Below are 18,396 nucleotides of genomic sequence, written 5' to 3'. Positions count from 1 at the left end.
ACTTCATGTTCCAGTAATTGAACCATATTACCAACGGGACAAACCTCATACATGTGAAACAATTAGAGACTGTTAGGATTAGGCCACAGTGCTTGAGAGAAGAGAAATCAATGCCAAATCAGTCTACATACGTCAAAATTAGCTTTAAAGCTCCCCAAAGTATGATAGCCTACACTATGGCCATGAACATACCATGTGATAACATTCCTTCGGTATGCCTAGGATATGTACCTATGGGTCCAAACCCACCACAACAAAGAGAATTTAAAATGGCATTATCATTCTGTAACTAAAACGACCTTCCACCAAGAGGAATTGACTTTGCCTGCCAATTTTCAGCAATATTTATTTCAGAGTTCTATTATGGCACTATAAAACCAACCCAAGTAAGCATCTTTGTTTTGGTTCTGCTGGGATTTGGTTCCAAAATCACTATTGGAAAGCCTAGCCTAGCCCAGGCGAAGTTTCTAATGCTGAAAGGTGATCAGGGGTAAGATGTCTTGGCAGATTTTAGTGCACTTGGATCACCTTGAAGCTGGCTGAGTCTCTACCCTCTTTTCCTTCAGAGAGTGATGTAGGAGGCTGCCTTTTCCTTTTTTTGCATAAATCATTATCATGCAATGTTACTTGCCCTGTCAGCAGATGATTTTGATTTTTGGATTTGACAACCTTGGCAGGGTCTGCATAGGGCTACGGGATTGAACGGGGACAGGGCTCCAGATAAAAGATGAGGGCAATCTGAGCTTTTCCCTGGCCTGGGTCAGAGAAACCATAAGAACCATTTCAAATCAAGGACTAATTGGGAGCTGCAATCCCCAGTATGGAGCTCAAGCTGGACTTGCACTGTCCACTACAGTGGCTGCTAGCCACATGTGGTCAAGCACTTGAAATGTGGCTAGTTTGGACAGAGATGTACTGGGAGGGTAAAATACACAACCGATTTCAAAGAGCTAGTATGAAAAAAGGATGCAAATTATCTCATTAATAATTTTATATTGATTTTATCTTGAAGTGATAATATTTTGGATATATTTGGTTAAATAAAATATATTATTAAAATTGATTTCAGCTGTTTCTTTTCACTTTTTTTAATGGGGCTACTGGAAAAGTTAAAATTTCATATGTGACCTTGCAGTAAATTTCTGTCAGCAGCGGCCGATCTGGAATCTTGCAATGCATGGGCAAGTGAACCTCAGGACTCAAATTACCTTTCCATAGTCGAATATCTCAACCTTCATTTCTTCTCCCGTTTATATCTGGTGACAGTGACCTGTGTGAATGGCTGTTGTCATCAGACTTGCTGTCCACGGGGAGCCTCAGGGTCTGCTCTTGTTCCAGAGCACTGAGGACTGGGCGACGGGGAGATATATTATTCACTTGCTGTTGCTGGTGGAAACGCTATGTTGCCAAATGCTGCTCTCAGGAGGTGAAAAAAAACCTTTCAGTTCATCTTCAGATGCCCAAATAAATCTTGTTCCTCCCCCCACTGCAACAAAAATATTACAATAATAGAGCATTTGTGTCAACCAAAAAGTATCCCAAAGTCTTTTGCGCCTGGAGGGAGTCCTGCTGCCAATAAGGCATTAAATCTGAGGGAAACATTTCTGCAATTACTGATCAAATACAATACAGCTAAATTTCACCTCCAGCATATCATTTTGATAATGGGTATGGAAATTATCCATTCAATAGCTATTCAAAAATAGCTCAGGAAGATTGGTTACTAGATACTTCACAGACCTTCAGAATAATCCTTTCTAATCAGGCTGGTGAGAATTTAATAGGCAACACTTGCCTTGGACGAAATAACATTTTAGGGGGTTGTAGTGCTGCAGGCTTGCTCCCTCTCCCGTTTGCTGTCCAGAAGGTGAAATCGCAAACAGGCAAAAAGGCAGGGACTATTTCCCTGTGGGCCGAGCTGCTGCCCAATACCCACCAATGCTCAGTGCAGACAGCTGTGCCTGCAAGTTAAGTGAGGCGCCTTAGTACTTATCAATCAGAATCAGCAGGGCTTCTAGAGTTGTCCTCATTAAATTTAAAGTATATTCTCTCCCCAGCAGCAAACGTCTCCATTGCCATCCATTTCTGCACAGCCAATTTTAGGCAATCAAAGAGTGTTGGCTTCATCACTGTCTCCGAACAGATTTCCAGCTTGACACAGCTCTTCCCAGCTTCCCTGATCTTTGACAACCAGTAGCTATCTGCCTCTGGTTGCCACCAACTTGTCCCTGCCTCTAAGCCTTGCCTAATCCTTTTATCTTCTCACTGCCTTTCTCAGGCCAGGATGTTTTTGTCCATAAAATATGCCACTCCTACCTATTCCAGCAGAAACGCTCCTTCATTCTTAATTATTTCTGGGTCCCCTATGTCCAAGTTCTTAGCACATGGTAGATGCTTAACATTTGATGTCCACTTGCTTATTTACTCAAGAAGGCCATGTGGCGAGGTTGAAAAGAATAGTTACTAACTACAATCAGGAAATTTCACTCAACACTTGATTAGCTATGTGACACCTGGGCAAGTCACTGAACCCACCTATGCCTCAGTTTCTGTAAATATAACCTGGGAATAATTATAACTCCTTCCTCATGGGATTCTTGTGAGACTCAAATGAGAGACCCATATAGTGTAAAGTGCTATAGACTTTTTGTCCACTCATTTGTCAAGCATTTAATGAGCCTCTATTTTGTGCAAGGCTTATAATGGTAAACAAGGTCCATTTCTCATCTTCAGGGAGCTCATAGCCTGGAGTGGGGCATAAACATGCTGCTAACTCAAATGGGTGGCCAAATGAGGTGAATGCTTTGGGTGGTACAAGTAAATACCGTGATTAGGAGAACCCAGGACAGAATGACGCATTCTGATCTTGGGCTTGGGGAGCAGAAGAGGGAAGAAGACTTCAGAAAGGTGGTAGCATTTGTACTGGATCAGAAGGGTGAGATAGGTTTTGATAGACCAAGGATGAGGACATGAAAGGCAGAGTGAGAGTGTTTAAAGGCAAGAGACAGGTTTGGGAGGCACTGGAGCACCTAGTGTGGCTGGAGATCACAGTTTAGAGAGGACTGCAGGGGAAGAGATGGCTGCAGTTGGAAAGGCGGGCTGAAACTAGGGTGTGGTGGGCTTGGAATGCATACTGCAGCATGTGAGCTCAAGTCCTGTGGCTAAGGGTGAGCTGAAAAAAGTTTTTGGAGCAATTTTGCAGTTTGGAAAGGTCACTCTAGTGGTTAACTGGAAAATGGAAGGAAGATGTACAAGACTCAAGATAGGAAGAACAGGAAGGAGATTATTGTAATACAAATCATATAAACCAGAATCTCCCTGTGGATTTCTCCAGAACTCTAGTCTGGAGAGAGGCTCTGTGAATTGTGGTGTCTGTGGCCAACTGTTTGTGAAACGCTGCTTATTGCCGGCCCTTGTTGAATATTCATAAAACATATTAGCATATTCTTCTAGTGTCTAAGAAGTCTGTTATATTTAGCATTTTCTAAACTTAATTGACCACAGAATTCTTTTTTTTTTCACAGAAGACCCAGTAAAACTAGTGTTCATCTGTGTCAAGATCATGAAAGACAATGAGTAAATGCAACGTGGTATTCTGCATTTGAGCCTGGAACAGAAAAAGAATACTAGTGGAAAAACTGGTGAAATCCAAGTAAAGTTTGCAGTTTAGTTAATAGTATTGCACTAATGTTAATTTTTTAGTTTTGACAAATTTACCATGGTTATGTAAGATATTCACATCAGGGGAAGCAGAGTGAACAATATACGAAACCTGTCTGTACTCTGCAATTCTTCTGTAAATCTAAAATAAATTAAAAATAAAAAAAATTTTTAAACATTAGCATTTATCAAAATGGAATCTTGGAAATTGTGGTATAAACTGATTTTAAGCACAATCCAGGTTTAATAATGTATTTAATTTTCTTAGCATCTGGAAGTAAACATAACCCTTTATTTTTACTACACAAATGAATCTCTCTCTCAAAATTTTACCAGTAATATAAGTAAAACATCTAGCACATAATTGGAGTTCAATAAATCCTAGTTCCCTTTTCCATCCCTTTCTTCAATTTGGAAAACAAAATCGCCAAGTGGTTATTTAGAAACCACTATTTTATTGAACCAAAAGTAATGTTTAAAAGTTGGAGAGCTATCTGAAAGCTTGTTCCCTTTCCACAGCAGATAGAGGAGATGGAAAAAGGTATTTAACACTCGGTTACAAATCTTCCTAGGGCAGGCAGGAACTGCAACTGTGCAATTTTCAATGTTCTGTTCTATCACTGTGTTAATTAAATAATAGATAGGAAAGCCTAACATCATGTTATATTTCTAAGCCTCTAAAATGACCTTAAAAATTTGAAGAGTGTGAAATCAGTAAATTATATATGATCAATACAGAGATCAAAAGAAATCAAGTTTTAAAGGAAATTTGTAACATAAAATGTACATATGGTACAGCCATTCATGGGTGCAAGTGATAACCTCCACCCCCCAAAACACACACATGTGCACACACCTGTGGGCCCCTCCTTCTTGGCAGTCTATTGGCTTTAGGATTTGCCTTCAGTGATGGGCAAATGATCACTGATGGGTTTAAGTCAAATTGACTGAACTTTATGAGGCTGTAACTGAAGAGATATATGGGTCAGCCTGAGGAAGATGGCACCTTTCCCAGGGTGCTGGCCTCCGCACACCATCCCCCAGATGTATAGTTCAGAGAGCACCTGGAGTCCCTCCAGTAGCATCTCTGACAGCATCTTTGACTGATTGACTTTATTGCCTCACTGCATCTGTTTTAATCTGTGTTGAGGGACAACAATGTCCTGACCTCTGATAGTTCAAGAGACTTAATGGTTCTGTCCAAACTATGTGTGGGGGTCGGGGAAAGGGGGCTCATACTGCTGCTCCTCACAAAGTCTCGGCTTCTGGGCTCTCAACTGCCAGTATTTATACCCCAAGGTGAATCAGGGCTACCTACGCTCCTGAGGGGACCCCAATTAAAACCCAGTGTCAGGTCAGGTAAGGTGGAGGATGTCAGGTACCTAAGCTGGGCCTAGAGCGATCAGGGAGAAGAAAGATGGAAAATTGCTCCTGTAGGTGGGAGACAGCTGGGATTCGGGTCCAAGAGAAACCCGCGCCAACCCAAGACACCAGTCATCTCAAACAGCTTTAAGTGGAGATGCGGCGATACTCCATCCCTCTCTTAGCAAGGAATAGGACCTTTCTTACTGATGTTCATGATATAAATGGCTTTATTTTACTCCATGCTGTTAGGGCCCCTGAGGAGAATCTACAACTAGATGAAGCTCGAAGGAAGCAGATTTGAGACTAAAATAGGAAAAATGTAAGTAGAAAGAGTTTGTTAAATTTCAGTGTGGCAGCCTCAGGGCATAGTGAGCTCACTCTAGGGGTGTTCAAAGCAGAAGATGAAATGCCATTTGGCAGGAAGGGTGTGGAGAGGAATCAAACATATCAGGGATGGAGAAGCTCAAAGGACTCCCCTTAAAGCAAAGATCCATCTGTTTGACTTTGTCAAGGAAAGACTACAGCAAACACACACACACACACACACCTCCTCTCAGCTCAGGGTCTTCACAGCAAGCTGAGTTGGAATTAGTTTAAGTGTCCCACCAGGTGAGTGTTGTTTGTGTGCCTGGAGGAGTATGTACTGTGTGTGTATTGGGTAGCAGGAGTCACCTAATGGAAGAGGTCAGAGAAGACTCTGTTGTTACAGGAAACCAATGATTGTTTAGAGAAGACAATCCTAGATCGTTAGGGTTTAATTTAAAAGTCTAAACTTCTTTTCTAGTGACGATCACTTAGTTCTTGCTTAATGCAGTCCCAACTCTCCTATTAGACTAAAAAAGAAGGGAGATGAATATTCGCCCTAGTCGATGATAATTATAAAAATAGCGAGTATTCAAGTGTTTGTTGTGTTCCAGGCTAAGAACCTTACCTGCATTGAATTATGTAATCCTCATCATAGCCCTTTGAGATAGGCACTATGTTCACTACCATTTTACAGATGAATAAATTGAGGCTTAGAGAAGTTAATGGACTAGGCAAGACCCCACAGATGTAGATAACAGAGGACTTGAACTTATGCAGTCCTACTGCAGAGCCTGTGCTATTAATACTGGACAATACTGCCAAATTTATACTTACATGAAGATTGTTGAGATCTATCTGTTTGAGGGTCCATAGCATCAGCGGGGAAGAAAAAGAATTGGGGCCCAGGAGGCAAGGACCTCTCCCTTGGCATAGCTCCCATGTCAGGCCTCAAGGCCCGGCATGTAGTAGCAGTCTCACAGGGATGGGCAAAGGCATGCCCTTCTACAGGCACCAGGGAAAGCTCTGGCTGTCCTCTGACCCAGAGCAGCCAGGGGAGGAGAACTCCTGGGCAAAGCTGGTCCTCTACTCCCCAGCCTGGAGTGGGGAAGATGGTTTGATTTTCTCCTCTCATTTTTAATCTGGAAAATGAAAATAAAAAACCAGATCTTTTCACTCAGCTGTCTTGTATCTCGTTAGGTTTCCTGTCTTGAAAACACATCTCTGTCAAGATCATGATCAAATTAAGATCTTCATGGATCCACCATTCCTGGAATTTCTCCCAACTGAAGAGATCAATGATAGTTTTTCATACTCACAATTGACAGAGAATAGAATTCAACAGTGGAGAGGAGATGCTTTGTGTCTGAATAACATTGTGCCTAAGCAAATAAGCAGAAAATGAATACAGTCGTATCTAAAAGCAGTTGTGTAGTCTCCCTGGGCTTCTCTCTAGAAGTAGAGTGCTCTCAAAGCCTGCATACAGCACAGCACCCATTCTTGTTATTTGGCTGGTTCTGCCATAAAGGAAAGATTAATTAATGACCACTACAGTTTCATGTATAACTATCCTTCAAACGCATTCACTCATCTTTTACTTCATTTTCTTTGTTGCTTTCCAATAGAAGAGACAACAGGGTACATATTCCTGTAGAACAATAGATTATTATCCTAATTGTAGTTGCCTGGTGTTTTCCACACTTTTACCATTTTATTAAAAACAATTATCTGAGAAGAACCAATCTTTTGTAATACCTACCCTATTGTTCTCATTTCTCTCTGATTCTGATGAGGTCTTTTCAAAGGGTATTTTATTCATAATTATAGACTATAGGGCAATTGCTCAGAAACTGAGTCCAGTCCAGGAGATATTTCATTGAGATTAATTTTTCTTGTACATCTTCATCCAATTATATCTTTAGTTTTTTTTTTAAACTAGCCACTTAATAAACCTATTTCTTTCCTGTAAGCCAAGTATACTATATATTAGCAATGATCAACATTAAAGCGTGTTTTTAAAGAGTGAATATATTTAGAAAAGTATAAAATGGTAAATATGATTTTTTTGTTTCATAAGATGAATCTATCCTCTGCATGTGAGTAGGTGGGAGAAAAAAAGTACCTTAAATTCAAGCATTCTTCTCTGATCACAGGGAGCACTTGATAGGTATTTTATGTAGGCTCTTGGTCACCTCAGAAAAAAAAATCTATACCTTTGGGACTATATTTTTTAGAAGTCAAGCTCAGTCAAAAGATATCTGGATGGAGAGGCTGATTAATCCAAAGTGAAGGACAGGCAGCGAATGTGGGTTAGGGGATTCAAGTGGCGATGCCCTGTGGTGTAGTGGGCAGAAGCACCCAGACACAAAATGTCTAGTTCTTCAGCTTTCAAATGTTTGACCATGTTCCAGAGTAAGTAGTACATTAAACATCACTACCAGTACACATGCACAGGCACACATGCACTTGCACAAGCACACACACACAGACAACATGCTTGTTCTCTTACTCTCTGGGAGGCACTCTCATATTTTCTATTATGTATTATCTTATTTTTATCTTAACCCATACCATTCCTTTCTATTGCATTTCTTAACATACTGGTTGTGATTTCATGACACATGAATGGGTCGTGACCAGTAGTTTGAAAAGCACAATTCTTAGTAGGATTTGGGGTGAGAGAGGAGTCATTCTGGGGATGACTGATGAGAAAACTCTTTTTGGCCATCCCCTCTGCATTGCCCTAGTGCCCTGGCCTAGCGGCAGTGGGCTGGGTGCTTCATGGCTTATTGGGAGAGAGCAGCTTTCTCTACCGCCGGATTGTTGCTCTTCATGTAGGCTTCAGAGACGCAATTTCATGAAGTCCCCTCAGCAGTTCTGCTGACTCTCAAGGATGTCTATTTGTTCGTGTTTTCTTCTGCCCTGCTCTGCAAGCTCTGGTGCTGCCCAGTGAGTGATCTATCTGATTCTGGGGTGAGCCAGTGAGGTGGATATGTCACCTAATATGAATGGGATTTAAATACAAGTGTCCATAGAAAGTGACAGGACTATTGACTGTACTTTGCTCTCAGTTTCCTGCCCTCATGTGTCAAGTAGATAAGCTAGAAGGATTGGCAATGTAACATTATTTTAGGGAAAGCATGAGGGTTCAGCTTCTACTTTTTCAAAAAAAATCAATGACACTTCATTTCTGTTCCTTAGCCATTTAAGATAAGTCCCATTTCAAGAACAAATTGTTGAGGCAGCCCTGATTGCCTAATGGTTAAAGTTTGGCACACTTTGCTTTGGCAGCTGGCCCAGATCCCGGGCGTGGAACCATACCACTCGTCTGTCAGTAGCCATGCTATGGGGATGGCTCACATAGAAAAACTAGAAGGACTTACAACTAGAATATACTGGGGCTTTGGGGAGGGAAAAAGAAGAACTAATTGTAATTGCTTTGCATTTCACTCTAGAGGTTCTCTATGCTTTGAGGATCCACATGCGAGACTAATAACAGAGCAGCTCCTCCTTTAAGGTTTTATCCTGGCTGAACTTTCTTTAGTTTTTGAAAGAATTACTATTTTAAAATTTTAGTAAAAATTCATATTCATTATTGAAAAACATGAAAATGTGAAAAAGCAAAAGTAATGTTTAAAAGCCTCCCTAAACCACCCTGTGAGGACTAGACACAATCCGCATCTATCTCACTGGGCCTTTTCCTATGCTAACAAATCCATTCGAACACATGGATATTTTGAAAACCAGGGTCCTACTATATACACTGATTTTTCATTTAACAGTATATTTTGAACACCTTTGCATATCCATAAAAATAGACTGAAGAAACATTTTCCATGGCTACATGGGATCCCACGGTATAGATGACTCGTAATTTCTTTAACCAGTCTCCTTTTGTTGCCTATGTAGTTTCTTTCCATTTCTGACTATTACAAGCAAAATGGTAATAAACACCTTTGTTTAGACATCTGTTCACACATTTAAAATTATTTCCTTTGAATAAATTCTTAGAATGAAATTGCTAGATCAGTAAGCATGCTCATGTTTAAGGCTCTTGATAATTATTTCCAAAATGCCCTCCAGAAAGGATATACCAATTTCAACTCTATCATCAGTAAATAATAGTGCCCATTTTATCATACCCTCAGCAGCAAAGGGTGTTCTCATTCTTTAGAACTTTAGCCAATATAATTGACAAAAAAAGGTAGGAGATTATATGGATTCTCAATCAGGTTTTAGTTCATTTCAGCTAAATTTCTACAAGATACTCCCAGTACCCCACTTCTGCACCTTCCTTTCAGGATGCATATTGCCAAAATGCCTTCCAAATTGTTAGTCTTGATTTATTCTCTCCCCAGTTGCGTGTGTCTCCTTCTCTAACCCTCACCCACTCTGGGTATTAGTATTCATTTTCATTTTTGTCAATCTAATAACTGGCCACTTTAGTTGAATGCTTAGTGAAATCCTTTCTTGACATGAACAATGGATGAGACATCTGAGTGTTGCCACTTTCAACTGACTGTGAGTGGTTCCTAACATTGTGATTAGAATTTCCTGCTGAGCCTTTTCTTTGCTGTCTGGTTCCAGGGTGCCAGGCTTGGCAGAAGCTTTCAGGTACCTGTGGCTGCAATTGTCCAGGGAGGCTTCGCCCACAGTGACAGATGACAGGGTCCTTTGACCCCTTCTTGCCCGGTTTGCTTGCAGGGGGCACTTGGTATTCAGCCTAAATGGGAACAGTCTTTGTTCGGAGAACACTGAGATCCTGGGTGAGGTGTGTTTCCTCCTGTTTGAGACTGGTGGGAAGTGCCGAGATGAAAGTGGATGGCCACTTGCCATGGAATTCTCTAGGGGCACCAAACTATAAGCAAAGGGCAGTTTTGAGTGCTGATGAGGAAAGCCTAGGGTTTATTTTATCCATGAGCCTCTCTTTTGATAGCTAGGTCTCAAATCATGATTGACACCTGTTAAGCAGGCTTCTGGGAACTGGTGAGGAACTCAGTTATCATCTGTAGTGTTGTCTCTGTTAGCAAATGCTCTCCAAGTTTGAGCCAACTTTCCTGGAAATTTTCAGACCCAGCCTGGTTATAATCCAGATTCCCAGTCCCAGAACTTTTGAATCAGAATCTCTGGGGTAGGACCCACAAATTTGCAATTGTAAGGATTGCCTCACGTGATTTGGAAACACTGTTGAAATTGAGTAAGAGCTCTCTTGAACCTCTTCTTAATCTTTATGTGCGTGAGTCACCATGGAATCAAGTTAAAATGCAGGTTCTAATTCTGTAGGTCTAGAGTGGTGCCAGTGATTCTCCATTTCTAACAGGCTCCCAGGTAATACCTATGCTGCTTCTCTGTGGACCACACTTTGAGTAGCAACCAAGGCTCTAATTCATGCTCTGCTACTAACTAGCTGGGATTGCTTCCGTCTTGGAGTGTGGGGTACAAAAGGGACTAGGGAATGCATCACAGAAGACGCAACGTTTTAGTTGGGCTTGAGGATGAGTAGGAGTGGAGGAGAGATGAGAAATGGTGTTTGCAAGAGGCCACCTCTCTTATCAAATTTAAATTCATTACTTACTCCCTCTTACAACTTCTGTGGGACTCAATGTTTTCTGCAGTCCAAAACTTGTGGATCAGCATCTTCAAATCATCTTGGATAAACATTTCTTAAACTGTGTGTGGATCCTAAAGAGCAATCATTTTTTAATCTTTGGAGGGGTTTTGTTGATTTTCTGGCTTAGAGATACAGGCTGCCCTCAAAAGACACTTGGAAAAATTCCTTAGAATATTTTGAAAGCTTGGTTTGTAAGAAATTGGAGGGAAGGTTGTCTTTTAACTTTTTTTAAAATTGAGGTATAACACACATACAGTGAAGTGCACCAACTTTAAGTGTACAGCTCAATAAACTTTCACACATATACATATCCATGTAACCGCTACCCAAATCAAGATAAAGAACATTTCCTGCACCCCAGAAGCTTCCTTCAGTGCCTCCACCTAGTTAACAACCCCCCCCCCCACAGAAAGGTAACAACCATTCTGACACCTAAAATCATAGACTAGTTTTGCCTGTTCTTGAATATCGTTGAATGAAATGATACAAGATGCATTCTTCTATATGTGGCTTCTTTTGATCAACATTAAATTTTTGAAATTCATCTGGGTTGTTGCATGCAGCCTACCCTCAAAGAGATGCTGTTACCTCCCTTAAAATATTTTAAAAGTTTGGTTTTGGCAAGATTGGGAGGAGGTTGAGGCTTTTTGAATGGGGACAACCACCAGGGAAGTGAAATAGCTGATGAGAACACTAGGAAGTGAATGAGTCAAGATTGTCACAGGTCTTGGAGCCTCTTTTGGGCTCTTCTTTCTCTCCTTCCTGGACTGCATTTACTGGTGTGGCCTAGACCTGCAAAGACCACATCTAAGAGGCTAGGCCTTGGACTGAGCAAACCCTAAACCTACAACTCCTTTCATTTAGCCACAGAGCTGAATAAAAGAGCTAAATAACTCCTGTGTGCTCCTGGAGTTTCTCCTTTGATTAGGAGAGATACTCTTACGGGAATAACTGTAGCATAAGAGAGTGTGAAAACATTACAAGATTAATAACCACAAAGTGATATGAAAGATGGAAGAAGGCAGGTATAATTCCAATTGGGAGGATTGAGGAAGACTTCAGAAAGGAGTTGACATATCAACTGGGCTTTGAAGAAGGAGTAGGTTGGCCAGGTGAAGAAAGGAGGGTGCTTAAGGAAGGTATGTCCAAGCAGAGGGAACAGAATAAACCAAGATAGGATGAGGTGTGGCATTTTCAGAGAATGATGAGTCAATCAGCATGGTTGGAGCATAAGGGAGCAGGAGGTAGGGTGGGGCATGGATAGATGAAGCTAGTAATAGAAAATTCATCTGAAAAGTAGGTTGTGGCCAAATTGAAGAGACCTTAAATACTATCCCTAAGATCTTGAATTTTGTCCTGGAAGCAAAAACAGAGCCACTAAAGGTTTTGTGTAGGGCTGGAAATTTTAGCAAGATGGTAACTCTGGGGACAATGTGAAGAATTAATTAAACATGGCTGTAGAAGCAGAGAGACTTTGTCCTGCCTTATTGGGGCAGGTAGCTTGACAAAGTAGTTCGCATACGGATTCTGGAGTCAGGAAGCCTGGGTTCCAGTACTGGTTAGAATTCTGGCTCTATCATTTACCAACTGTGTGGCCTTTGGCATATTACCTAACCTCTCTGAGAATGAAGAATGAGAAAAATAGTAACATCCACCTTCTAGTGATATTGTGGGGATTAAATGAGGTTATACATATAAAGTATGGGGCACCAGGTCTGGCACAGATACAATAACTGGTATCTACTACTATTATTAAAGGCATTACCCACCGTTACCTTTGGGGTGCTGAGGCCTCTGGGAAGGATGACTGTGCTAAGGAGGCTGATGCCTAAATCCTTTCTCTGCTGGGTCTGTAACAATTCTTTCTGCTTTGTCACCTGTTCTTTTGGGGGCCTTGGACTGTATTTGCTGGTGCAGAGAAATTCCCTTTCTGCCTGCTGGATTGCTGGCCTGCCTTGCTCGATATTCCCAGCTTTTTCCCAGAGAGCCCTGTGACTGAAGGTTGGGCTTCAAGAATATCTTTTTCTGCTCTCCTTTGTCAAGTTCACTGTAGGAGTCCCATCCCTGGGGAGCCCCAAAGCCCAGACAAAGGACAGTGGAGCAGAGTGGAGATGTTCCAAAGGCTCAGCCCAGAAGCTCCCTGCAGCTGCTCAGTCAGGAAACTCCTAGGACTTCTCGGGGGGACTCTCATTTACCCAGCCGGCCTTTTCATGATTGCTTCCTAAGAAATATCTGGAGTCCTTTTTCTCCTGAATATCAGTGACCTCTCAGGGACAGAGGCCCTGTTAGAGATACTGAGAATTCTCTTTCCCAGCCACTTCAGTGATGAGCTTCTGACAGGCACAAAATCCATTCTTATTCACCAGAGCTGAATTGCATTCTATCACTCTGAACAGACAGAAAAGGCAGCTCTGAGAGGTAGTGAGTTCCCCATTCTTGGAGGTGTTTAAGCTAGACTTAAATTTGTGGTGGTGGTGGTGTGTATGTGGGGGGTAATTTAGAGGCAATTGTTTTATGGGTTGCTAGAGCAGATGACGCTCTAAAGCCCCATCTAGTTCTGAGATGCTGTGATGTACTTAAGCTTGCCTGTCGGCTCGTACCTTGTCGGCTTATCTGCTCACCCAAACAAATCAGCCAATCTTTGCTGCTGTTCAGTTGACAACAAACACTATCTTATTATATCAGGTTTCCTGTAGAGCCTGAACCCCTCTGGTTTCTGAAGCTGTACTATATTACTCAAATAGCAACGATCCTTACAGAAAAATTGATGAGGCAAGTCCAAATCTGCCATTCACTCATTAACTCTGCCATGTGCCATGGGCCCCTGGTGGGGACAATGGCCCTCTCCATATGGAACTGGCCCATAGGACCTGCCACAGAGCTGCTGCGGGGCTCTCTCCTATTGATGTCCACTCACTGTCTGAGCTCTGTAGACTGCTCTCAATGCCAATAGGAAAGATTCATGGGGCAAATGAGAAGTGATACAGCCAGGGGCAGTAAGGCTTGAGCTCTGGGGCCAGACTTCTTGTGTTAAGTATTTGCTGTCATTATTAAGTGAGGTTTAATATTTATTTCATTCACTTACATTCACTTAAGATACAAATCCAAAACTCCTGGCTTCTGTAGGCTTCCTGACCTCCTCCTGCTCTTTCTCCCTCCCTTCCACAGTCAACGTCAGAGAAACAGCTGAAGAACAATGTGTTGACTTGCCATAAAGCCTATGGTTTAGCTTTCCTTGAAGAGAATAATACTAAGTCAAAGGAACGAATTACCAGTGATAGAATTCTTGGCATTAGCAAGAGGTTAGTGGAGAAGTTTAGGGTTGCAGAAGGGAGGGCCTGTCAATCAGAAGAAAGAAAGTTTCCTGGTGAGGTTGGTTATATGACAGCTCCAAGTCCCCTCACTGTGTTTCCTGGACACTGAGTTCCCCAAGTAGTGGGAAAGAGTTCTGCCTGAAGCAAGGTCTTGGAAAGCAGGACTGCGTTTCCTCACAAAGGGGCTTGGCCAGGTGGATATTAGTACTGGGGAGCGGGCACACTAGGAGCGGTGGAGTCAAGTGCCAAGCTCTGCTGGAGGTCTAAGAGGCTTCACTGGGGTCAGGTTCAGAAATTCTGTCAAGGAAACCAAAGGCCCTTCCAAGGAGGAATGACCAGGTCTGGAGGCAGTAGCCAAATAGTAAACAAAAGAGCCCAGTGGCAGGCACTTGGCCTTTGGGTGCAGTTCACTGAATAGTATGCTTGTTGCCCTGTTGCCTTGTTGACCATACTGGGAGGTGTGTGTGGTGCCTGAGACTAAGTGGCCGCAGAGAAGGAAGGGGATGAGAGAACTCTCAAGTTAGACTTATGCTCTCTGATGGAATAAGTATAGAGTAACTTAGATATTTCCCTGAAACAAAAGGTGGATAACTAACAAGACCTCTGATCTTTAGTTTGTTTCCTTGGCCCAATAATGGTCACCCTCATTACCACCAACTTGTATGAGGATTTTGATGGCATGATTATCTGATTGGCAATGACGCAAAGTCCCCTAGGAACTGGGAAAAGAGTTGTTTTCGGGATAGTTTTGGAAAGCAGCAAAAGGACAAATTAGTGGGAGTTACAGAGCAGCAGATTTATATTTGACATAAGGAAGGATTTCTCAGGATTGAGGCTTCTCTTGGGCTCTCAGGACAGGTGGTGAGATCTCCATCAAGTGTTCAAGCAGAAGCTGCATGTTGCTGAGGGCATTTAGGTATCAGAAAAGGTTTGAACACCTTTATCTCTTAGTTCCCTTGCAACTCAGAGGAGACTCTGTGATCCAGCTCAAAATTGAACCCAAATAGGCTCCATTCCACTTCAGGAAGTAGCTTTTTCACATCTTGGTATTTCGTTTGGTATCAAGCACACAACGGTAATGCAACAACTGAGTTGCAACTCCACCGGATTCTTCCAAGATTTTAGCAGGTTTTGTTTGGCCAAATTTAACAGTGATCTCCTTAAGATGAATTTCTTTATCTATACTGGAGAATCTGGTTTAGAAATTCCATTGCCAGGGATTAAATTTCATACTGTGTTATATTTTGAAGCTACTTGAGAATTAGTGGCTAGAAGTGCTGAACAGAACTCAAATTTGTTGGGGTAGGATACTATTCACATTTTGCTAATTGCAATTACTGTTTTTGGAAAAAGTAAATCATAGGGAAGAACCAGAGGATTCTTAAATATCAAATAGCTTTTATGAGATAACATTTTGATGAACTAAATATAAGTGCAACAAAATATTCCGTTTTTCTCAAAATATAGAAGAGTTTAAAAACTAAGCCGCTGTACGCTTAAAATGGATGCATTTTATAGTATATACATTATACCTCAATAAAATGGTTTAAAAACAGACAAAGGTACTTGGCAAAATGTATTTTAGGTTTTCAAGGTTAAAGTACTTGAAAGCATGCTCAATGAGCACAGTATTAGGCCAGTATAAGAGTATCTTCCCTAAAGTCAGACTGCCTGCGTTTGTACCTGGCTCCTCAGCTTACTAGCTATGTACACTTGGCCAAGTCACTTGACCTCTCCAAGTCTCAGTTTGCTCACGTGCAAAATGGTCATAATAATAGCACTTCCTTCCCAGTGTTGTGAACATTAAATAGGTTGCTCCATGTAGAACACTTAGAATAAACAGTGTCTGGCACATAGTAAATGCTCCATAAATCTTAGCTCGTATGTGTGATGACCCCCAGATGTGTAGGTTTACCAATCTTTGTTAGTCTAACTTCTGCTTACTTGTGTTAATGCTGTTGGTTATGTTTATGATACTTCGTAATTTTTTCACCTTGGTTGTATTGCTACATTTTAATAGCTTTCCTTTTGCTTGTTATTCTCCCATTCCTCCAAAGAATATGTACAGAGTACCTACTATAAGCCTGTATTAGTTTGCAGGCTGCCATAGCAAAACGCCACAGACTAGGTGGCTTCCACGACAGAAATTCATTTTCTCATAGTTCCGGAGGCTGGAAGTCCAAGATCAAGGTGCTGACAGGGTTGGTTTCCTCTGAGGCTTCTCTCCTTGGCTTGCAGATGGCCACCCTCTTGTTGCCTCTGCACATGGTCATTCCTCTGTGTGCATGACCCTGGTGTCTGTGCTCTTCGTATAAGGACAGCAGTCATACTGGAGTAGAGCCCCACCGTACCAGCCTCATTTTGATTTAATCACCTCTTTAAAGACTTTATCTTCAAATATGGTTACATGCTGAGATACTGGGAGTTGGGACTTCCACATATGACTTTTAGGGGGACACAATTCAGATCATAACAGTGCCAACTCCATAGTCTGTACTGTAGGGGATACAGAAGAGGCAAGAGATACATTCTTGCCTCAAAGGGCTTGTGATTCAGTTGTGGAGATGAGACTGAAACACAATCCAACCACTAAGCTTCCAAACCAGTATGTCTTTAAGTATTACTTTTGCTGTGGGAACACTTCAGGAAAGTGAGTGATGGATGAAGGTTTGTGTGGCCAAGTCAGCTTACCTGGAGGGGGTGGGGCTGGATTGATGGATAGAAATTTGTTCAAGATAAAAGAGAGGAAGGTAATTCCAGGAAGAGAAGCAGTATGATCAAGGGACTGAATTTGTATGTCCATGGGACAGAGAGAAACTGGCCATATTGCAGTTGGTGCCACAATTCCTGGTATATACACAGTCTCCTGTTTTCAGGCCTAATGAATTCCTAAAAATACATTTAGAAGTTGGAGTGTGTGGAAGATTGTCTTACATGATACAGGATAGGGTGGGGGTGTTCCACTCCCAGAAAACTAAAAACATTACTGAAAAACCTAGATCAATTTGAATGATACATTCACAGCATTTTGTACACATTCTTTAATTGCGTTCTTTTCCTTCACAATTGAGCCTCCGGTGTCCAAAGTCAAAAAACTGAGTCCAAAGACTAAGATTAATGAGTCTCATTATGGACCATGTAATGATTTCCATCTTTATCTCAATCATCTTATGTCTAAGAGACCCAAGCAGCTTCTCACTAGTACAACACTTTTATTGTTGTTTTCAACTTTCCATTCACTTTTATAAAGACAGAATGCAGAAAGAGAAATTGCATGAACCACTGCACCCAAAAAAGGTAATGTTGCTGAAATATGTGGCATCCTCATGTGATATCTCAAAATGCCCATTCAGTGAATGTTCAGCAGTCCCCAGTTGGTGTAGACATGGCAGTTTTAGGAGACTAATGTAGAATGTACAAACGGCTGAATGTGTGAAGGTAAGGAAGGACACCCATGCCCCATAAGAGAAGAAGATGCCCTAGGGATCTGGTGCCTGGGAAACCCCCACACTCCCCTCAACTGGTGCAATCTATTCTCAAATGTGGGACTGCAGGACAACAGAGCCAGCCATTTTGAATAGAACCTTACTAAGGTCTTTGAATAAAGCTTTACCAAGCAGGCCTAACATTTCATTTGGGTTGTGAATGGATTCACATAGCTTTGGGTAGCTGATATTCCTTAGCAACTCAGTAGCAACCGCTTGAGGTCATGATCTTAATTACAAACTGCCTCAGTTCTAGGGGCATCCCAGACTTTCTGAAGAATATTTTAAAGAAGATTTTGGAATAAAGATTTATACTGATTTAATTACCTTTTGCCAAAGAAAATGGTACCCAAGTCTCTTTCATCTCTCCCAAGCACATTTTTCCAGAAGTAACTGGTGATGAAAAGAGCCCATTTTTCACTTCCTGCTACCCATGCTGCTGTTCGACCCTCCCCTTTGCCTAAGCTGATTTGGGGGATCCCTTGGTCACTTTTTTTTTACACCTCAGAAGCACAGAGCTAAACCAGAGCTTAAAGAGTGACCAATTTGGAAATAATGTGAGAACCTATCTAATGGGCAGACCTTACTAAAACTTTGGTTAAATTCATTGCAAAAGTATTTCCCTTTCAGCACACTCCCACGAAAACATAGGAATGAT

The sequence above is a fragment of the Equus przewalskii genome, chromosome X, assembly GCF_037783145.1.
Source record: "Equus przewalskii isolate Varuska chromosome X, EquPr2, whole genome shotgun sequence".
Taxonomy (NCBI): Eukaryota; Metazoa; Chordata; class Mammalia; order Perissodactyla; family Equidae; genus Equus; species Equus przewalskii.
Note: the sequence above shows the minus strand (reverse complement) of the source record.